Genomic DNA, 23,898 nt, shown 5'->3' with positions numbered 1-23,898 from the left:
CAGGAAGGTTTTGAGACTAGTTACAATGAGACTGGTTCATTGTTATGCCATGGAGCATATTATCAGTGCATAGTCATTTAGTTCCTGCTGGGAGATGTCAGAAGCCAGGTTCCAGCCCTCTGTAGCAATTGAGGATCTGGACTCCACAGTGAGAGCAGCAGACTGTAGTTAAGTTAGGCATGGGATATAGATTAAACATGGTCAGTCTGCAAATCAGCCTAAAGTGAATGCCCCCAAAATGAACTGGCATACAAGAGAAAATCTTTGTATGTCAGCTAGGGACAGCGATGCTTGAATCTGAATGCACAACCTGGGATTTAGACTGCAGAGATAGGGACAGAAACAAAAGGAGGGGAGACAGTGGGAAACACCAGTGAGGCAGAGGTAGTTGGAGGTGAGTGGTTTAGAGTAGCGGTGACTTCAACTCCCCAAGTACAGAGAGGCTGAACATCTCATTGGGGTTTTAACATGAAGTACGTCTAGCAAAACTGTAATTCTGCTATTGCTGAAACAACAAAACTGTATTAATCCCTTCAAGGCACACTGTGTGACCATTTTGGCTTGATTTGTTTTAAAAGAGGAGCGGGCATGCTGTCTGCAGGTCTCCCTAGTGTGGATGACTCCAAGATGCTTTCAGACCACTAGCTACAAACTTGTGATCCTTACTAAATAGGGCAGAAAGCAAAATTGTGCTGTGCTTGGTATTTTTTGGCAGAAAAATCATGGTTCACTAATGGCATTTCCTCGGTCAGCTGCTTGTTCAACTACATTCTTGTAATTAATATTTTATCAGTCACTAATAGCACTTTATGCAGAATTCAGAAATGCTGGTGAGACCTACCCTGCAACTATGAGCTCAAATCTATTATTTTGTTCAGAGAACGGTCTTTCTATTTTAAAACGATGCATTGACAAATACTATTTTTGTATATCTTTCCAAGCAGTGTGGATAAAATATACCACAACAGTGGTGAACATGAGCACAGCGTAGTTTTACAGATTCGCTGTGTATTATTATAAAATATTTACAACAGAGAGATGACATTTTGGGGGCATTCTTCTGTCAGTAACCCAGCCTGTCTTCAAGTTCAGGGAAACTGCCATGCCTTATGGAGCTGAACTGCTACTCTAATGTTTTGTTGCTTTACCCAGTGCTTGACTTATGGGGGGGAAAATAGAGAGCCGTTTCTGAAAGGAAGGACCAAACCAGGAGTTCTTGGCTGCAGTGCAGATGGAGCAGCACTAGCTGCTCCCAGCTCCCCACAGAAAGAGCAGCATCAGTCTCCCGAAGGGATCAACACCAGCTGCCGCTCCCTCAGGGCCCGATGCCACAGGGAGCAGCCTGCCTGGTTTGCACTGCAGCTGCCATCCAGGCCGCAAATGCCCAAGATGCCCCCCCCATCCCCTCCAGACCTTGCTGCTGCTGCCTGCGTGGAGCCCTCACCCATGTGGTAGGTGCTACAGGCATCCCTGGCCTAGCCGTGCAGGAGGCTACTCCCTGTTGGGGATTTACTGTCACTAGCAGTGAGACACTGATCATGCAGGCACGTACTTGGGAGAGTGGTGGCTCACAGAGGCCTAGCAACAGCAGGCACGAGGCTGCTGCGGCCAACCAGAGCGGCACAAACTGCAACGCAGCATAGCCTGGCTGCATCTGCCTGCCCAGGACGTGGCCGCCCAGCCCATTCTGTGGGGAACATTCCTCTTTATCTGACTCTACCTTTCCTATCGGTCTGACCGAAGCACCACCCACTCCTTGTTTCCCCAAGGGCTGTGGTGGATTCTTCATTCCTGGCAATTTTAGAATCAAGAGTAGATGTTTTTGTAAAGGATATGCTCTATTCAAACAAGAATTGAGCTAGGCAGAAGGTCAGACTAGATAGATCAGGGTTGGGCAAACTTTTTGGCCTGAGGGCCACATCTGAGTGTGGAAATTGTATGGCGGGCCATGAATGCTCACAAACTTGGGGATTGGAGTGTGGGAGGGGGTGGGGGCTCCGGCTGGGAGTGCGGGCTCTGGGGTGGGGCTAGGGTTGAGTGGTTGGGAGTGTAGGAGGGTGCTCCAGGCTGGGACCGAGGGGTTCAGAGAGTGGGAGGGGATCAGGGCAGGGGGTTGGGGCACGGGAGGAAGTCAGGGGTGCAGGCTCCGGATGGCGCTTACCTCAAGCAGCTCCCAGAAGCAGCGGCATGTCCTCCCTCCGGCTTCTATGCAGAGGCACGGCCAGGCAGCTCTGTGCACTGCCCTGTCTGCAGGCGCCACACCTGCAGCTCCCATTGGCCACAGTTCCCGGCCAATGGGAGCTTCAGGGGCTGTGATTGGGGCGGGGGCGTGTGTGGAGCCCCCTGGCTGCCCCTACGCGTATAAGATGGAGGTGGGACATGTCTCTGCTTCCAGAAGCTGCGCAGAGTGGGGAAGCCCCTGACCCCGCACCCTGGCGGAAGCTTGAAAGCCAGATTAAAATGTCTGGAGGGCTGGATGCGGCCCTCGGGCTGTAGTTTGCTCACCCCTGGACTAGATGATCACAGTGGTGCCTTCTGGCCTTAGAATCTATTAATCTATTGATCTGTGTTTGTCAATGAGAGTAATAAAAGATTTTGAGTCTTCCAGGTGAAATGAAAGTTGCGGTACACTATATGTCTGTTTCCAGGGTTGAAAGAAAATACTTAGAATGCACTTCCTCAGTTGTCATTCAATCCAATGTTAATTACATTGTGGGGTTTCCTCTAAGGACATGTTGTTGAAAAGTGTCAGTGACAAAATGATGATGTCTAAATGGTTTGTAAATGTGCCAATTTTGAGATCTTAAAATATTTGTTTAAATGGTTCCTCAAAAATCTGAGGAATTCTTGACATCTCCACAGTTAGCAATATAATAGCTTCATACTGCATATTATTTTATGGCCATATTTTGATAGCCTGGCTCTTTTGAGTAATCCTTTACTCCATCAGCAGTCTCATCAAAATCAATGGGAATACTTGCAGAGTAACAGATTACTCACACTGAGTACTACCTTACTCTGCAAGTAATTTATGCATGGCAAAATTTGGCATCTAATGATGGAATTCAATTTTATTTTTAAAACATATACCACATAGTCTATACTTTAGTACGTATATTATGGTGAAGAAATTATGATAAAATAAATTTCAACTACATCTCTAATTGAAATGTATACATTTCAATCTTATCACAGTTTATTTTAACATTATTTTTGTTGGTGTTCTGCAAAGGTATTTTAAAGGACTAAGCAGGGAGGCATTTTACGCAGCACACTTTGATTGAAAACAGCGTGGTTTTACAAAGAAAAGAATACTTGATATTCAGTTTTGAGAAGGTACTGTAACATCAGTTAATGAAAGGTATGGCTGATAAGTGTTATTGTTGACTTGGGCTCTTAAAAAATCATATAGTCAATTACAGTTAATGTAAAAATTGAAGGAAGACTTGCATAAAGAAATGATTGAAGAAAGGCAAGTAAAAATATAGCCTTAACTGGCAGCTTTTCAAACTGAACAGAGAAACATACTGATGAACACTGAAGGGATTGCTATTGAGATTCCATTTGTCATAGTGAGATCAATGAAGGAATAAAGACCTTGGAGGCACAGTTCTAAAACTGGCAGCTAATACCAGATGGGGAAGAAAAGAAAAGAAAAATAAAGACAGTTTAAACTGAACATTGCACTTGGTGACAGAAGGAATTGAAACTTGTAATAAGAAACTAATTTGGAAGGTACAAAATTAGGTCAAAGAGCATAGACAAGAGAAAAGAGTCTGAGAGATTATGGAGGATATGTTGATCAAAGAGAGATTTCGATGTTACGTGAGAAAATGAATCATCAGAGTCCCGATGCAGTGTTGAGAGGTTACAATGTAAACAAAATGGTGAGTTCCATTGTTGAAGGGGAAAGGATATATTTACTGGACCATCAGAAGTTTTGCAAGCTGAATTGCTTTCTCTGAGACATATTTACTGCCATATAATAGCTCTTTTAGTTGCATTTATTTACTGTAAGTATGTGAATCATTTGTGATGTGGTAGATTGTTAGATTATGAACCTGATTTTTGGGTAATTTTAGGCCATCTTTGGATATCCCACAGGATATATATTTTTAAATGTAGATACAAGTCTCTACATAAGAACAACATAAGAACGGCCGTACCGGGTCAGACCAAAGGTCCAACTAGCCCAGAATCCTGTCTACCGACAGTGGCCAATGCCAGGTGCCCCAGAGGGAGTGAACCTAACAGGCAATGATCAAGTGATCTCTCTCCTGCCATCCATCTCCACCCTCTGACAAACAGAGGCTAGGGACACCATTCCTTACCCATCCTGGCTAATAGCCATTTATGGACTTAACCACCATGAATTTATCCAGTTCTCTTTTAAACGCTGTTATAGTCCCAGCCTTCACAACCTCCTCAGTAAGGAGTTCCACAAGTTGACTGTGCGCTGCGTGAAGAAGAACTTCCTTTTATGTGTTTTAAACCTGCTGACCCTAATCATTTAAGTTTAGACTATGTACAGAAACTGTGTATGTTTTCAGTGTAATGAGAGGAGTGTCTAGTGGAAAGATTCCCATTAATTTTAATAACATCATTTTACATTAATATAACACTTGTAATCTCTCAAAGATCTCAAAACATGCTTTACTGACTTCAAGCTAAACACAGGGATTATTTCATGTAGCAGTACTATGGAAACACAGCTACTTCTAGGGTAAAACATGGCAACTGTTGATCATTTCACATCAACACTATAGAATAGTTTAAAGTGAGAAGACATTATTGTATCCAGTTGAAAATATAGGGGGAAACTTAGGTTTGTAGGAAACTGGTAGTTACTAAAGTTGAAATTTGATAAGGAGCTGAGAATCATGTGGATAAATCAGTGTGTGAAGTGCTATGTATTAATTTTGCAGCTGAGTGGAATTATTTAACAAGTTGAGCCTTTTCTGTTCTTTTTTGTGAGCACTTTAATTCTTCTTCGAGTAATGGTCCTGAAGTATATTCCACTCTGGATGCGCATGCAAGGTTTTTACTAGCCTGTGCTCCTTGTCTCATCACACTCCAAACAGAGGGTGTAAGGGTGATGCGAACTGACCACCTCTCCAGTTCTTTTCTTTAGCTCATGGTGTGAGACGGAACCCCCCAGTGTCTGCAATGTTAGGTGGTAGCCCCCTTTGTCAAACTTTGTTCTCATCTGTAAGTAATTTTTAAAATATGTTAGATGGCTTTTATAGCTAGATAATGTTGTTCTAATAATTTTTAGTAGTTAGGACTTTGGGTTCCTCCCCCACTCGGACATATTCCCCCCTTCATGGGATGCCTAGTATGCCCAAACAACAACATGTGTTTTGTCCCAGGGCCTTTCCAGTCAGTGATGACCACAACAAATGCCTCTACTGTCTCAGGGAAGTTCATGCCTCTTCCAAGTGCAATGTCTGCCTGCCCTTTTCCAAGCTGAACCTGTCAAGCCTGTAAGTACAGACTCCGAAGATTCCTAATGGACCATGTGATCAGGCCCCCTGTCTGACCCTGGCCCACTGGACAATGGAACCCAGGAGCACCCCTCTGAGCACTGTTCCCTCCAGCTCTGGAGTAAATTGGAACTAAGGACTCCTTCAAACAAAGGAAGGAGGAGGGAAAGATCAAATATTCTCACAAGAAATGTGAAAAATCCCCCTCCAACTCCTTATCTGAAAAGAGGACACCCTCTCTGACACCCTCTAAGTTGGGTGAGACTCTGCACCCTGGCACAGGGGTCTGAGGAGCTCACAAGGAGCATGGTGCCAGTTTCTTGGAGCCAAATGCCAAAAGTGCTTCCAAACTGGCCTTCATTGAAGGAGCTGTCCTTGGTACCAGCAAGGGAAGGAAGGTGGTGGATGCTGCTTGTACTGGCAGTACCTATGCAGCCTGAGAAGAAACCATTAGTGCCAACAAGACCAACCCCACCTGAGGGACAGAATCCCAGCCTTCTGCCTCACATCAAGGGCTAGATACACTACCCAGAGGATATTATCATCTGCATGGACCCAGAATCTCCAGTACTGTCAGATCTGTCCTAATGAGGGAGGGCCTCACACCATTAGTTCAGTATGGGAAGGAAAGACAGATGAGATGAGATGATATGTTATGGTACCATTGACCAGCAGGGGCATAATAAGTCCCCTGGTAATGTTGGCCCACCCGTTGACAGTGAAACCTTCTCCTCCTTGGGTGAGTCCAGTGTGAGTAGGGATCAGCCCAGACAGAGGATGTAGGATACCGTGGGCACCATTCCACTCGCTTACAAGGATCTGTGCACTGCAGGAGCAGTGGTACCTTTCCCCCATGGGGGCCAATCAGATTTCCCTACAGTTCCTCTCAATGGTCTTACTGGAGTTCATGGGATCCATACATATGTCACCCTGAATCTATCAGATCCCTTTGTAATAAGGCAACCCTCCCCATGCAGGGAAGAACCTCAACCCCTCCAGGAATAGATACAGGAGGAGGACAAACTGGGTCTGACTGAACCACTTGCACCAATAGGGTTCCCGTGGCAAGGCTGGGGATGACAATCACCATCTGATGACAGGCAGTTCCAGGACCTCCTGAGAAGGATCACAGCTACACTTCCAGATCCCTCTGGAGGAAGTATAGGACACGGCTCACAATCTGTCTCTGGGAATCAGCTCTTTACCAGTCTGGTGCCCCCTCTTTTGGTTGCTCACCCCATGGAGTCTCTCTGTCTGGGGTGCTCCTCCTGGTGACACGGCCTTCCGGTCAGGTCACTATAGTCCTCCCCTTCTGGGGTATCAGAGTCCCACTGGACAAACTGTTTATCTGCAATCTCAGGAAATCTTCTGATCCACTTCCAGGTCTGTGCTATCCTCCCACAAGCTGGTAGGGGAACTTCTCCCTCTACTCCAAGTTCCAGCTCAGGGACCCTATGCCCAGCAACCACAGTATGCTCAAGCTCTAACCCTGTTGCTGTTTTCCTGGGCTGTTTCCTACCTCTCTTTATCATCTAGCCCACCTCTGGATTTACTACTGCAGTGTCCTTTGTTCCTTGGGGCTACTTCTCCCCTCTTGGCTTCTTGCCAGAATCTGTAGTCCAGTGCAGATTCCAGGACACACTCGCCCTCTAGAACACCTCCTTGTACCTAGCCAACTTTTCTCCTCTCTAGGGATTGACTGCAAAGCTCCTCCCTGCAGACATTCTCCTACCACCAGCTTCATCTCTTTATAAGGTTATCCCAACTCCTCCACCAGCAGAGCTTCATCAGCCATTAGGCCTTGTTAGTCCCTAGCTCTCCTCCAGATGCAGCCTAAAAGGTTAATTGTCCTGTTTTAGCTGGTTGGGCCTTGTGTGTGGGTAGGTACCACATCACAGAACCATAGAACTGATGCCGCTTCAGCACAGACCAGTAATAGGGTTCTTCCAAATAGGTCAAGACTTCAGCTTAAAATTAGGTAGCACAGGTATTAAAGCGTTCATGTTACTGAACTCCAAAACTTTAAATACAGTCTCGGTTTGCAGGTAGCCTCCTCACCTGTTACACTGATACAGAAATTACTTGATAGGGTGGGGATTGAACTTATTTTTCTTTCTCATTCCTGATCCAGGATGTGTGGTTGGAGATGTTTACTGGTGTACAGGTATATGAAAGTATATATACTGGTTCACCAAAACATTTCTCGCGCTAGTGGAATATAGAAAACACCTGACCTGAAGAGTCTATGAGCCTGGACAGAAACTCAACAGGTGTCCCAAGTTAAACAAAAAACAAACAAAACCCCTCTCCAGGTGTGTAAGGGTAGATAACAAGCTAGTATGTGAGTAACATTGCAAATTAGATTAAATGTGTTTATAGGCATGACTATGTTTATGCCTGTGTTAAACTTTTGAGCTTTCCCAGAGTGAACGAGATGTTTTCAGAAGTCTAAGAAGATCCAGTCAGCTGAGTGCTCATGTAGTTAATAAGTGCTTTTCAGTCTTTTCCGAGGAAACATTACTTCTGGGATTTAGGTTCCTTATACAGGTTTTCTATAGAAAACAAAGCAATCTCTCCAAGGGTGAAATCTTGACTTCACGGAAGTCAATGAGAATTTTATCATTGACTTCAGTGAGGCCAGGATTTCACCTCAAATCTCTGGCCCTATTCCTTTCATGCAATTTAGCCTTAAACAAACACATATAAACAAGGCAACCTGTCTCCAGAGTTTCCTGTCCTGGGTCCTTGTTAGAAATTCTGTTTCTGTACACAAGTACTCTCAAGGGGCCTGACACCATACCAAAACCCCTGCCATCAAACCAGGCTAGTATTATTCACCTACAGTACAGTAACGTTTCATTGTGCTCTGTCTTCAGAAGGATGTCTGTTTAATTGAGGTAGTATCTGAAGACGGTCTTATGCATAGCCAGTGCTCTGAGTGTGGTTTCTCTGTAGGAATCAGATGCATGGACAGTTTTTGTCATTCACAATATGCCATTTGAGAGACTTTTCAGATGGGGTGATTCATAAGGCTTATCTTTTCAATGAGATACTGCTGCTCTGATGGTGTAGTATTCTGTAACATAGCACTGGCTTGAAGGAGAAGGGAGGGACCATAAGATAGACCATTTCAAAATATTTAAAATTAATTCAGTCTAATTGGGTAAGTCAGCATGTGTCAGACTCTTCCAGAGCTGCAAGCCCAGAGAGAGGTATGCAGGATGGTACTTCATTATTTATAAATACAAAGCCAAGACTGAATCTATTAACTGGGTACAAATAAAATTCTTTTAATCTTGATGTTGCTTTTTTGTTGTTGCTTGTACAGGTCATGTAAGTTCACTTTTAATACTTGTAAATTGGGAGTAGAGCCTGATACTACTCTCATTTGCACTGCTTTAACTCCACTGACTTGAGTGGAATTTCTACTAATTTATATCAGTGGAAGTGATGAGAGGATTTGGCCATAAAACATTTCAAGGGATTACAAAGTGAGAGTAAAAAAAGTGAGATACTATAAGGTTGGGTCCTTTTTTGTGTGTGCACATTAAGAATTTACTCTTATCATGCCTTTCGGGCTATTTCTGTAATGGCTTCCAATAAAATGGACTTGCTCTGTCAGACAAGAAGTAAACTTGACATTTTCTCAAGTCAGTAGTAATCCTCACCAAGCATCAAGCTTGTAATGTGCCACTGCCGGATTCGGCTTCACCAATGCTGTATGTGCTCTGAGAGCTATGTACACCAAAGAGAACAAGAGGTACATTTCTACAATTAATAATAGAAAAGTTGCCTTTTTAAATTTAACGATGTCAGGAAAGCTCCAGTCCATCATGCTTTGTGAACCAGCATCCGGCAGCTGCTGAATAATAGAGACAAAATGCTAGGTCTTTTTTTCTCCAGTGAATATTCTGTGGCGGTTGTTATTCATGAATCCCTGTTTTTCTGGAAGCTTATTTGATCAAATGTGTGGGTGATGAGTACCCTATGATTGCCTGAAGCCCACTTTGAGTCACATGTTTTATAGTTACCTGTTTGCATGTAATCTTGCAAGTGCTTGTGAAAGAAGTAATTGCATTGTGGATAAGGTTGTGGCATTTTCTGATATTGCTAGTGATATCTAGAAAATTCACTTCCAGATCTGCAGTTACAGTATTTTCAAGTAACATTATCAGTAGTTATATTGCCAGGAGTAAAAAGGAATAAAATGTTCCCCTGTTTGTGGTTCTAGAGATAATTTGAGCTGATGCTTTAGCCTTCTGGTGCAAACCGAAAACCTTTTCATCTTTTTCATGTCTCTGTGGTGTTGCCATCTGCCATTTGAACTAGCATGGAGGGCTCAATAAATTCAGTACAGCAGGAAATTCTTTTTAGAATTAGTTAAACCGTCTGTCAGTTTAGTCCTGGCTCAGAATCTGTGCACCACTGAACAGAAGAGGGTGGTGGTGGTGGTGGGGGGGAAGTGCTGAACTGATCAGGGCTAAAGTGTCTCTTAATTTCAGTAGTTTTGTCTCCCCATTCTCCCCGTCTCCCCAGGTTGGGGTTTGAACCTGCCCTTCAGTTTATGGGTGTGTCTCTTCATGTCTTAGAACATCACCTATCCTGCTTACATGCATGGGCAGATGTTTGTCATTTTCAAGATGTAGTGCTGGATCCTATTGGTGAGATTCTGTGATGTTTCTAAGGGCTAGTCCACACTTACCGTCCGGGTCGACGCGGTGAGTTCAACTTCTCGGAGTTCGAACTATCGCGTCTGATCTAGACGGGATAGTTCGAACTCCGGAAGCGCTGCGGTTGACTCCGGTACTCCACCACTGCAAACGGCGGTGGTGGAGTCGACGGGGGAGCTGCGGAATTCGACACCGCCGCGTCTGGACGGGTGAGTAGTTCGAATTAGGGTACTTTGAATTCAGCTACGCTATTCCCGTAGCTGAATTTGCGTACCCTAATTCGAACCCCCTTTTTAGTGTAGACCAGGCCTAAGAAGCACAGTCCCAGGGTCAGGGAGAGGGAGGACTGGCACAAAGCCATCTTTGTGCCCTTGTGATCATGGGCTGCGTCAGAGCTTGGAGAGGCCCCAGGGACCTGTCTAAGTTATGACAGCCTCCTCTGGCTGTCCTGTGTGCTGCAGCACTGCTTATAGTCTCTGCAGTGCTTACAAATTTACCTTAATTATGCGCTCAACTGTGAAAAGTGAGTGAAAGTTCATAAAATGTCACAATAACTTTTATAATAAATGTTGGTGGGAAAAGGTGCAAAAAAGAGACAGACTGAATTAGTGCAAACAAAAAGGCCTACTGATATAATACAAGGACTCTGTTAAAATCATGTCTGGTAAACAAGATTAGCAGGAGACCAGAAATCAATGAACCAAAATTGGTGTGTCAGAAATTAGGCCTAATTGGTGAACAAAATAAAGGGGTGGGCTATTCCACCCATCCCTCACTTTTGGAGTCCCCAGAAAGAGATTTTTTGGGGAGAAGAGCTCACTACTGCAACACTGGCTGACTGAAAGACAAGAGAAGGGGAAGGAGCAAGCTTCAACGTTGCGGATGGCACCCTCACAGTCTCCTGGGACTAGGGCTGCCAACTTTCTAATGGCAGAAAACTGAACATCCTGGTCCTACCTCTCCCCTGAGGCCCAACCCTGTAGTTTTGGGTATATTATACACTGTCTGCAAAGCATGCTTATAGAAATAATAAAATGTATTGAAGCTGTAACAGCAAACAGAAGAACCTAATTATAGGTATTAAAATTAGGCTTGACTATAGGGTTAAGTGTTTAGCGTGAGGCCTAGTAGAAGTTGGTATACGATGGCATGATTAGTGTGTGCTTGTGACTGTTGGTTATGAAGTGATATGTGCTTGGTGTAAGGTTATAAAATTTAGCAATATGTACTTAGTGATATTCCAGCAATGCATCATGTGATACACATTAAACCACAAATGAATATATGGTAGCATCTTAGGGGCTTTTTGCAATAAGAGCTAATCATATTGACATAGCAGAACTGCTGGGGGACAGACTGATGTGAATGATTGGGTTAACTGTTGGAAATGTAATTATAATCAACTGGAATGCTACACATGGACAACTGGAACCATAAAACTGGTCTCCTTGAATACCAAATATGAACAGGGGCTGAGACTTGATCAGATATAGTTCTGGATGTATGTGGGCAGAACAGAAAATAGTGTATAAAAGGTTGTCAAAACCATCCCTAATTGGGACACTGGGATGACAACATGGGGAAACCAGGTAGGAAGCCTGGCCCAGCACCTTTCTTTTGGGGCGAGCTACACTGACTGTTGCTTCCATCTTTGTTTCTAATAGTCTCCATTGTGCACAGTGTAAGATTGTACATATGAACAATGCAGGAAATCATTTTACTGTACACATATATATTGATTTCCTATTATTTCAATTATATTTGTCTGTATTAATTAAAGCTCATAAGATTTCAGTGTGTTCTTCCAATCTCATGTTCTTAATTAACTCCAAGTAGCTGCCCGAATAAAGAACCTGTTATTTGTGACAGGTGTACATTGCAATCTAGACTAATTCCAGGCTACAACAACAAGACCTGCTCTCCACCCCAAACACACGTTTCCCTCCCCCCCCACCCCGTGCCACTCCTATCCTGGATCTTGTGAGAGGATTCTCAGAGATCAGCCTTACCAGTGCTTAATTTGTGCCAGGGCTGAGCCACGGCCCCTCTAGGCTTGGCAGTTCATAGCCCCAACGTCTCTGGGCTTGTTGCATCAGTTACTGAATGTAAAAAAATTGCTTGAGCCCCGGTACCTAAGTGCTTCATCCCTGGCACATCTTTTATTGTAAATTAAGCACTGAGCCTTACTGTAATGCCTGCACTGGGGGAATCTTCCCCTAGCGGGATCCCAAGGCTCTTAGGGCTTTTCTTTGTGCTGAAAGGATTAAGCATACAAACCCATTCAGGTAAATCATCTTTTCTGTTCAGATTGAGTGGGGGTTTCTGTGGTGTGGGATCAAGCAGAGTCTGTAGCTCATTAAATCTAAGATCTTAAATTAAACTTAAATCTTGAAGTTGAATTCTGAACTTGAAACACAGATCGATCTTGTTCTTGCTGTCGAGAGAGAGGAAAACTTACCGGTAGTAACTAAACTCTGAATGATGTACATGGAAGTGGGGTTTATCTCTGGAAAAAACAAACATCTGGGTTTTATTCTTCAGGCGTGCTGATCTATCTTGGGTGCAAAGTGATACATTTTATAACAACTACTGTAGGGACTAGTATTTTGAATGGGATAAAATGAATAAGAGTGAGTTGTGGAGCACCCATTGAGATTGCCACTTGATTTTAAAAGGTCTAATACAGAAACAGTATGCACTAAAGTAAATAAATAATGTTGTTGATGGAGATAACCTGCTAACCTGGCTCTGTGCCTGATCCAAAGACCATTGAAGTTGATGGAAAGTGGACTTTAGTGGCTTTGGATCAGGCCCTGCTTGGGATGAATACTACTACTTGTTCGCCCAAATGCCAAAGTGGTGGCCATCCTCATTTGGTTAACATATGACATGGTACTAACATAAAAGGGCAGAATGCACAATTTCATTAAAATATTCAAATTCTGTTAAAGGTAAACTTCATTGCCAGCTCAGTTATTCCTAGCCTCTGCATACTTGTTCTTTCTATTGTATTGCATACAAAACATCCATATAGAACTTTCTAAGAAGTGCCTTGATATTTAGAGGAAGCGATCACACACTTTCACATAGATATGCCATTGGTTTCAGAGTACTCAGCACTTGTGAAAAACAGGCCATTTCTTTAATTGCCTCAATATGGATTTGAGTGCCAAGAATTAACTACCCAACATTTAAAAACTTGACCATAAGTTAAAAATGTGTGAATATATGATATTGATATGTATGAAATACAATAGGAAGGACAGGGATAGAAAGAGGCTAGGACTTACTAGTTAGGCAATGAATTTTTAACATTTAACAAAATCGTAATATATTTGAGATTTTGCACCATTTTCTTCTCCTTTTACTTATTCATATCAATTACTAATTGGCTATCGAATAAACACTTTTTGGTATCCAAGGAACAATAAGAAGTATTATTCATCCCCAAATATTCAGGTGGGCAAATTATTCCCACCATCAGCATTTTAAAGTTCATATTCTTTAGAAGATGATCAAATCATGTGGCAATTCTAGTGCATGTGCATTATTCCTAGTACCTTCACAGAGCACAAGGATCGTTCATTTTAAAAGTAGAATTCATTTTCATTGCCTAAAATACACAATGCTCTTGATGAGATGCTAGCTTTGACTGACCACACAAGTATTTTAAATCAAACATTAAAGAGAATGTGAATGGACACTAGTAATATAAACAAAAGTAGCATTGTAATAATTATAGTTATTGACTAAAGTTCTTTAATTTTCCAAATAAAAGACTCTATCAATGTAACGGGGCACGACTTACCACCACAGCACCTCCTGCTGGCCGTCCTGGGAATTAGCTTGGGGGTTGCCAGTACGCCCTTCTCAGGTAGTGTCTCACCCGTCATCTCATTTGTTTCCACCTCTGGGACCTGCATTGCTCCCCAGACTGCGTTGTTCTTTTCTGGACACCGCCCTTTGGCGGTGTCCCACTCGGTCCTTTCTCCCATTCCGGGGGACCGACAGTCCTTAGTCCAACCACTTGCCTCAGTGGCAAACTGCAGTCCCGATTCTAGCCGCTCATCTCAGTGGCAAACTGCAGTCTATTCACTGGCCACTCCCCTCAGTGGCAAGTGGGGATGGGTGGGGGAACCTGGGCCTGCCTGCTACTTTGGGTCCTGACCCAGGGACCCTATAGCTGGCAGTCACGTACTGCCCCTCCTCCAACTCTGCCATTTCCTTCCCTGAGCCACTTCCCCGCAGCCCTAGCACCTTCCTTGCCCTTGTATCAGGCCTCAGTCTGGCAGCCATCAGCCTGGAGCTTTCTCTTACTCTGCTGACCTTGCCCAGCGCTGCTCTGTCCATGATGCTCCAGCCTTCTAAGCAGCCAGCCCTTCTCCCTCCCCCTCTGCTCAGCAGCCCCTTCTAATATGGGCCAGCCTGGCCTTGATTGGCTGTTCCAATAAATCTTCTCCTGATTGGCTGGCACTATAAGCCTTTTCCTCACTGGCTGCCTCCCGCTCAGCCTCCCCAGGGTGGCTTTAACCCTTTACCTACCAGTGAGTGACAACTGCCCCATCATAATCAACCATTAATTATAATATTGCAATGGCATTCGATCTGTATATAGTGTTTGCTGTCAGAGGTAGAAATACAATGAAAATATTTGATTACAAGTTATAAAAAACCTGTTCTGATAAACTAATATGAAAATCAGCAATCTGTGCATTGTCAGAAAGAGTTTGCAAAGTGAGGATTGATCTACCAATAATTTGAATACAAAATTTGATTGTTAGAGCAGTCAAGTCTCCTGCTTCTGCTAGGGTGGCCTGCATTAGATTTTCCACACTAAAGCCTTTTGGCAATGCCTCACACGTTATAGACACTGTCTGCGATATCTTGGAAGGCTTCCTCCTCAAGTCTGTGAACGGACCTTCAGGTAGAGTACCTATTGTGCCATGCTGCCAAGGGACACAGGAGGCTGAGTATGGTGCAAGAAGCAGCAGTGTGGAAGCAATGAATCCTTTGGTAGAAGCCCTGAATGGCCAGTTAATTCTGTCCCTATGAAATTTCCTTCAAATTAATTATTCTGCATTATGTGACCACAGATTATAATGGCTATAAAATTAGCAGTCCCTTTGCCTGTTGTTAACAGCTTTTGCTGTGCAAAGTTTTTATGAGATATGAAATTATTTTGCACAGTTAATCTGAAGCGAATACACAAATCTTTCAACATTATGTTCAGATTATGATTGGGAAATCATATCTATGTATTTAAAAGGCTCTGTCTTTTCAAGAGGCAGTCTGTGTTTGTAGTCTGCATAGATATCTTCAGCAGTATTAAAAAGTCTGTCACAAATGTGGCTTGGCAGAGCTCCTGAAAGTGACCTTGCACTAATAACAAGATTTAGAAGATGGACAGAATGCTTCCACCATTCAGTGAGGTCTCTGGGCTACGGAATACCTGGCTCATATGTATGCATTGAGAGCTCTGTACCCAGTGTAGATGATGCCACAACAAGTCCTGCAGTGAATGTGCATTGTTCTTCACTAGCAACTCTCACTCTTTTCTTTCCATCCCCATCGGCCCTTGACTTTTTCAATTACCGGCACAGACATTGGCCTTCTTTCCCGCCAGTGCTTGTGTCGTTATTGCTTTTGGATCACAGTGGTGGTGGGGATTAGAACTGAACAGTGGTCATTTAAAGCATGAGTTCCTCATGCATGTAATTGTAGTAACTTGTGCTGATTCCACATAGTTCCAGTGTGATTAGTTATAACTCAACATTTTGTGTGATCTCTTCCATCAGTGAGCATCTTCACGGGATGGCATTGAATTACTGTAGCTGTTTTGACATAGCTTTTTTGTTCCCAGATCTGTCATCAGTATCCAGTGTGTTCCAATAATGATCTATCTTGCTTGCTTGCTTTGTCTTCTGAGTTTTATGTCTTTTGACTCACTGTTAAAACTAATAAAATACCAGCGATTATAACTTTAATAAAATCACATGCATGCTTTTTGAAGTAATAATTATTTAATCAAGTGAACAACCTGAGTGTTCTTTGCCATCAGCATTTAACCTGATAATATGCCTGATGAGGAGATGAAAATATTGTATAAAAAGCAGTGTGCAATTTTTCGTGAGGGTTTGAGCCAAGAGTTGCTCATGTGAGATGAACATTTTTCAGGTTCATAGCTTTGCCTAACTAAAATACTGTCAGGCATTCAGCATGCTTTGTCTTACTTAGAATTTAAACGATTGGTTATGATTACAGAGCTAAATTGCTGTTGGAAAACATTGTTTTAAATTGGTATTTTAAAATTCTGTCTAAAACCCAACTTAAGGTATAAATGCTAAGTAAAGTGTAGAACAGCAAAGCTCTCCATGCCTAACAATCACATGTTTCTTTCCCATGAGCCACAGGGTAACATTCTACAGATTATGGGATGGCTAGTACACAGCTGGTGTCCCACAAGTGAGTCCCACAAAGACTTACATTGCTGAATCTCCTTACTAAAAGCTAAATTGTGGTTTTGCTACTAACTCTGAGTAGCTGTACTGTTGCAGAAGCAGAACAGGGATGATATTGTGACTCAAAGTCACAATGGATATGTCTGCACAACTGCTGGGAGCAAGTCTCGCAGCCCAGGTCTACAGAAGTGTGTTAGCAGAGCTTGTGCTAGTGTTCTAAATATAGCAAAATGGGTGTTCCAGCTTGGGCTGGAGCTTGGGGTCTGAAGCACAGGTAGGTGGGGGTGGGTGGGCATCAGCGCCCAAGGTACAGTGCAAGCCCAAATGTCAAAGCAATATCTACACAGCTATTTTTAGCACATTAGTCTGAGCCCCGCTAACTTGAGTCTGTTGGCCTGGGCTGCAAGACTCCCAACAGCTGTGTAGACATACCCAATATATAGACAATATGGTCCCAGGTTCTCCCCTTGCCTCAAGGGAAGTAAGCTGCACCAACACTGTATTTGGCATAGACTCTTTCCCCTCTATTTGCATTTCCCAGCTGCACTGCCTGGGGCATTTGCGGTGTGGGAAACAAAGGCAAAGCTGCTACCACTCTCCCACTTGTGCCCACCCAGTTCCTGCCCACCTGCATGGGAGGGGAAGTTGCAGCCCTGCAGAGACTTCTGATTCCACCTTCGTACTGCTGCCCATGATATGGGTAGCCTCTGCAGGGGAGTAAAGGCACACAGAGTGAGTGGAAAATCTCATACTAAAGGAGAGGTACCAGCAATCCACTCCACTTCGTTAGTTAGGTGTTGCCCCTTACTCACTGGAAAGTTGCCACAGCGGTCACCAATTGGACAAAGTTTGTGTGTCTCTGGCATATTAATCCACTCATTCTGTGCTTGGAGACTATTCAGGTTGACTGCTACATTCTGGAGTTTGAATTTTGGAGTGGTTTGAGGAAGTTTTGAGTTTTAAGGTCTGATCTATTTCTGGGATATTGTTTTAAATGTCACTGATGGTGTCATTACGTTAAGTCATATTAATCACTTCCACTATGAATGGTAATGCTTTCATTTGGTTGGCAGCATTTCTCTTACTTGTTAAAATAAACTAATTCATGATAATACTGAGAGGCTTGGTGGTCAAAGTCAATGACAGTCATGTCAAGCATGGCAGATATGATCATTTTAAAACCTCTTTAGTTAAACTAATAAACTATACCGTGATAATCAGTGCTGCTTATAAAGCAGTCTGTATTATGGTGCTGCATCTCTGTGCAGTGTAGCGTCATTACAGACCCTTATGTTAAAGAATACAAGACTGACAGATAATTCAACAATATAAGAAGCTGTCTGATCCAACAGAACTGTAATCTTTTGTGACTACCATTTTGTGTAGATGACATACAGGATAATGAGTTACGTCGCTCTCAGGAAGAAAGGCTACAGAAATCCCAAACGGTAACTTTTCTGAAATTCATAAAAAAACCTATGAATAAAAAACAAGATACACTGGAGATGGTGTGTGCCAACAGAATTTGCAGTAGCAGAGATTTGGCAAGGAGGCTGCTGGTGGAAAACTTCTCACCATCCTGGAGATAGCCAGATGAAGAATAAATAGTTCATTCTCTTGGCGTCCACAAAGAGCAGAAAGAAAGAGTCTGCTCCAGGATGGAGTTTTTCCTCATCAAGAACCTCTTCTTGAACTGAACTAATATATTTGAGGGAAAATGTATTAGCTATGAGTAACAAGATCAGTGTGCCATCTCCTCAGTGGGTGTGAATCAGTGTCATTCTATTGATTCTCAGTTGCATGCATTTAGCTTGTGTTCATGAATATAAGAATGGCCATGCTGGGTCAGACCAATAGTCAATCTAGCCTAGTATCCTGTGACCCAACTGTGGCCATTGCCAGATATTTCAAAGGGAATGAACAGAACAGGGCAATCATCAAGTGATCCATCCTCTGTTGTCCAGTCCCAGCATCTGACAGTCAGAGGCTTGGGGACACCTAAATCACAGGGTTGCATCTATGACCATCTTGGCTAGTAGCCCTTAATGGACCTAACCTTCATGGACTTATGTAATTCTTTCTTGAACCCAGTTATACTTTTGGCCTTCACAGCATCCCCTGGCAAAGGGTTCTATAGGTTGACTGTGTGTTGAGTGAAAATGTACTTGCTCTTGTTTTTTTTAAACCTGCTATCTATTAATTTCATCAGGTGACTCCTGGTTCTTGTGTTATGTGAAGAGGTAAATAACACGTTTTGTCCATACTATTCATGATATTATAGACTTCTGTCATATCCCTCCCTTGGCCTTCGTCATCTCTTTTCCAAGCCGATCAGTCCCAGTATTTTGAATCTTTCCTCACATGGAGCTGTTCCATACCCCTAATCATTTTTGTTGCCCTTCTCTGTACTTTTTCCATTTCTAATATATCTTTTTAGAGATGGGCAACAACAACTGCACACAGTATTCAAGGTGTGGGTGTACCATGGCTTTTATAGTGGCATTATATTTACTGTCTTCTCAGCTATCCCTTTCCTAATGGCTCCCAACATTCTGTTAGCTTTTTTGACTGCCACTGCATATTGAGCAGACGTTTTTCAGAGAATTATCCATGATGACTCCAAGATCACTTTCTTGAGTGGTAACAGCTAATTTAGACCCCATCATTTTATATGTATAGCTGAGATTATGTGTTCCAATGTGCATTACTTTGCATTTATTAACATTGAATTTCATCTGCCATTTTGTTGCCCAGTCACCCGGTTTTGAGAGTTCCCTTTGTAGCTCTTTGCAGTCTGCTTTGGACTTAACTCTCTCAAGTCATTTAGTATTGTCTGCCAACTTTGCCACCTCTCTGTTTATCTCATTTTCCAGATCATTTATGAATATATTGAACAGAACTCCTCCCAGTGCAGACCTTTGGGGGACACCACTATTTACCTCTCTCCATTCTCAAAACAGACTATTTATTCCTACCCTTTGTTTCCTATCTTTTAACCATTTGCTGATCCCTGAGAGGGCCCTCCCTCTTATCCCCATGACTGGTTACTTTGCTTAAGAGCCTCTGGTGAGGGACCTTTTCAAAGGCTTTCTGAAAGTCCAAATACACTATATCCACTGGATCACCCTTGTCTATGTGTTTGTTTGTTGACCCCCTTAAAGAATTCTAATAGATGCATTCATGTGATTCCCATGGACCTCAGTGGAAACTCATTTCAGGCTAGAATTTGGCTGCTAGGGGATAAATAGAAGAAAGTATGATAGGTGAAATCCTGCCTCATTGAAATCAATGATAAAACTCCTCTATGCTTCAGTGATGCCAGGATTTCATTCTATGACTTTTATTTTATTTCATTTATTTTTATGAGTGAACATGCTTGAAGAGATGAGAACACCAGAATTAGAAGGGAGTTCTCAGTCTCCGAGAACATAATAGCTAGTCTCTGCTATCACAGTGCAGAGAAAAAAGACATTTATCTGCCTTTAAAAAGTAAGCATAGCTTGTGATATGTTCAAGAAATTCCTTAACTGCTGCACCTAAACTGAGCAAAGAAATGTGTGCTGCTCTTGAGTACCTTTGTTAAACTCTTCTATTATGTCTTATTCTCTCATTTCATTCTCTGAGGAAGGAGTTAGCCTTATTATGCAGAGACAGCTTGACTTGTTTCACTGAGCCATGCATGCGGAAATACAGAATTTGACAACCTTTCCTGTATCTTCAAATATTTAAAATACCTGAGTCAGGCTGGTTGCATTTGTGAGTCATATTACTGTGGTGCTGAATTAATATTTTTAACCTCTTTATTTTAAAACAGTACAGGCCAAATTTACTTGGTGACTTAATCAATTCTTTAAGTTACATGTGAGATGTAATATCACCTACCTTATATTATATCATCATGTTAATTGCTTCCCCTGCCCCATACTCTCTTTTCACTTCCTAGGTGTGTAAGTAACACCTGTTTTATATACCCACTGAATGCCAAATTAGTACAGTTACACTATTTTGTCACTTACATTTGATTTCTGACCCACTCATACCCGATGAGGAATTTCTGCATCATTTTTCACCAGTGAATTACATAGTCCTGAACATCTCAATTCTTCAGTTAACATGACCTGAGATTTTTCCAACTATGTTATTTATGACATAATGCAGGAAAAAACTTCATATCTATTTGACTTCTTTTTACTGGTTTTGATATTGTGATTACATTGATTCAGAGGTTATTTAACAATAAATAATTTAAAGATAAATACAATATTCACTGTGTTGGTAAATGTAACACGATCAGATCATTGCAAATATACAGTTGGATGCTTCATTCTTTGGGATTGAATGCATAATTTATAGGTTAATGGAATACATTTGTGAGTCATCATATTGCACAAATAGTCTAAAGCTGAAAACATAAAGTTTGCAAACCATGTCATGGATTTCTGAAATAAGCATATTTTGTTAGCTATGCAGATGACCTTATTAGCAAATATTCAGTTAGAAAAGCTAGCAAACCTTTTGAGAAACCTAGTTTGAATTTTGAGAAAGTGATTTATGAGAACCAGTGGCTGGAAGTTAAAGCCAGACAAATTCAAATTAGAAATTCTTAGACTGTCAGTCCTTCATCAGTTGAGACTGAGCCTATCACAACACATCTTCCAATCTTCTCTTGCTCTGGCCATCCTTCACCATGCTTGTCCATATCTCCTTGTTAGGAAATCATCCCACCTCTTTGGAGGCCGACCACATGGCCGTTTCTGTTCTCGCATCTCAGATATAACTGCATTCCATCTGTTGTCGCTGATTTTTAACAGTGAGAGTGACTGACCGCTGGAACAAATTACCAAGGGAGGTGGTGGAATCTCCATATCTTGATGTCTTCAGATCAAGACTGGATGCCTTTCTAGAAGATATGCTTTAGTCAAATACAAGTTATTAGGCTCAATACAGAGGTAACTGGGTGAAATTCTATGGCCTATGTTATAAAGGAGGTCAGACTAGATGATCTCATAGTCACTTCTGGCCTTTAAAAATCTGTGAATCTAAGAATTTATTTGACAAAGTTAGCCTCTTCCTCTGTTATGCAAATTGTCCATGAACTGATTGAGTTTTCTTGAATTTTAGTATTTAAGAAGTTGTTTGCTGAATAATCCTGTGAATCTGTCACTGTTTCATGAACAGTTGATTGTTCTTTAGTATTCAAAATCTGAGCTGTTTTGATTAGATACATTGGTCACATAATATATTTCTGTTCCTGGATTGGTTGAATGTAATTCTTAATTGGGTTTCCAATGCAAACAGCAAAGAGTTCAAAATGTACTTTCTATGAATATCCTGGAATATTTTATTAAAATGTGTGGGTTTGGCAAACTTTTCCTGTCAATTTCCTTCCCCATTTGTGGAACGTGAACCCAAGAGTGTGCGATCACAGTTACTGAAAAAAAAAAAGTACAACCTAATGTTCCCAAAAAATGTTCTGCAGTATTCATCTAGCTTTGGTTTTTGAGTTTATCGGAAAACTTGAAACCAGATGATTCCATGTTTCAGCTTTTTATTATTTTTTTTTGGTGAACATGCTGAACACTTCTATTTTGCAATGCTAACCTTTCTATGGATTGGATTGGATCCAGAGTAAGTTAGCAAAGGTATTTGAGATAGTTTTCTGAAATTTGTTGTATATGTGGAGAGTATTAATCTAGTTAATAGTACAAATACTTACATAAAATCTTCGGATTTTTTTTTTTAAAGCTAGAACTGATTCTAGAAAAAAACAACAGGTCGTATTTAAGGGTGAAATGCACCCCTTGCAGGGAGCTTGTACAATGCCTATGCACCACTTAAGCTATATGACCTGATCCTGTGGTGAGAATTGTGTGAGCAGCCCACTACACCAGGCTGGAACCTCATTGACCTCAATCAACTCACTGGGGTTACTTACATGAGTAATGTTATGCACTTTAAGGGTACGTCTAGACTACCCGCCGTATCGGCGGGTAGCGATTGATTTCTCGGGGATCGATATATCACGTCTCATCTAGACGCGATATATTGATCCCCGAAAGTGCTCCCGTCGACTCCGGAACTCCACCAGCACGAACGGCGGTAGCAGAGTCGACAGGGGGAGCCGCGGACATCGATCCTGCACCGTGAGGACGAGAGGTAAATCGATCTAAGATACTTCGACTTCAGCTACGCTATTCACGTAGCTGAAGTTGCGTATCTTAGATCGATCCCCCCCAGTGTAGACCAGCCCTAAGTGTTTGCTGCACTGGGAACTTGAGGCCTGATTCAACTGCCATTTCGAAATTAATGGAAGGACTCTCAATGGGAGTTGGAAAGCTCCAGCAAAACACCACTCTTCAAAAGCTCTAGCCAAACTGCTTTTCAGTTTGCATTTTCTTTCAGGCCCTGCTTCAATTGCTGTTCTTGTAGGTGCTAGTCTTACCCCAAATACGCTAAAGTTCTCTTGTGTTTTGGGTGTCAGACATCAGTCATTCCCCTCAGCAAGATGTCTAGTCAGAAAGCATACAGCTGGAATCCACTTGTCAGAGATTCTAACGTGCAAACAGTAGGTCCATTCTTACCCAGCACATATTAAAAATGAGCAGTTTATTCAAGTCAGTAGGTTTAACAAAGTGACTGTGAATGTTCCAGTTCCTTGCCTGCACTCGTGTTTAGTGAGACTAGCCTGGGTGCAGCTGTTAGACCTTTACACCTAGGAGCCCCAGTCAAGGATCAGAACTCCACTGTGCTAGGTGTGTACAATCACAAAGCCTCTTCTTATTCCATGTCAAAGGCTTTTATTTTCATCAAGTTGTATTAGTTTAATTCATTCACCACCTTTTCCACAATAATGTTTCACTATAGCTGGCCAACATTTTTCAACTTTTGAAATGGCAACATTTTAGAAAAGGGAAATATTTTCTTTAAAAAAAAATTCTCCCATTTTTTACTACCTCTGATGTTGGCCTAACCAAAATTGTTGAGTAGAAAATTCATACTGTGAATAATTGAGTTTCCATGAAATTGTGTTAGTCTCTGAATATTCTAAAATTGGATTGTTTGAAGACCAAAATTCTGCCCTCTTACACCTGTGCAATATTAAAGGGAATACATGGGTGTACAAGAGGTAGAATTTGGTCCAAGATTTTTAAATATTCATAATATTCCAGCTAAAGGGGAGATGTAACTGTTGTGATATTTTTCAATTCTCTTCTTGTAGCAATTTAAACTGAAGTGTAACAATGCAATGAATAGAAGACTATTTCATCTTTTTTCCCTGTCAGAATT

The 23,898-nt window shown here is 42.1% G+C and overlaps 1 protein-coding gene and 1 long non-coding RNA gene across 2 annotated transcripts in view; one reads left to right on the top strand and one right to left on the bottom strand.

Moving 5' to 3' along the window:
- LOC120396356 overlaps positions 1-12,635 on the bottom strand; it is a 46,285-nt gene extending 33,650 nt beyond the window's left edge. Inside the window, exon 1 of the long non-coding RNA XR_005593077.1 lies at positions 12,612-12,635. This is a non-coding gene — a long non-coding RNA (uncharacterized LOC120396356). The remainder of the gene's footprint in view (positions 1-12,611) is intronic.
- The window catches only part of GPR158 (G protein-coupled receptor 158), a 317,370-nt gene that overhangs the window by 110,121 nt on the left and 183,351 nt on the right, over positions 1-23,898 (top strand). The window lies entirely within an intron of this gene.

Source organism: Mauremys reevesii, linkage group 2 (genome assembly GCF_016161935.1).
Source record: "Mauremys reevesii isolate NIE-2019 linkage group 2, ASM1616193v1, whole genome shotgun sequence".
Classification (NCBI taxonomy): Eukaryota; Metazoa; Chordata; order Testudines; family Geoemydidae; genus Mauremys; species Mauremys reevesii.
Note: the sequence above shows the minus strand (reverse complement) of the source record. Positions and strands in the feature narration are given on the sequence as shown.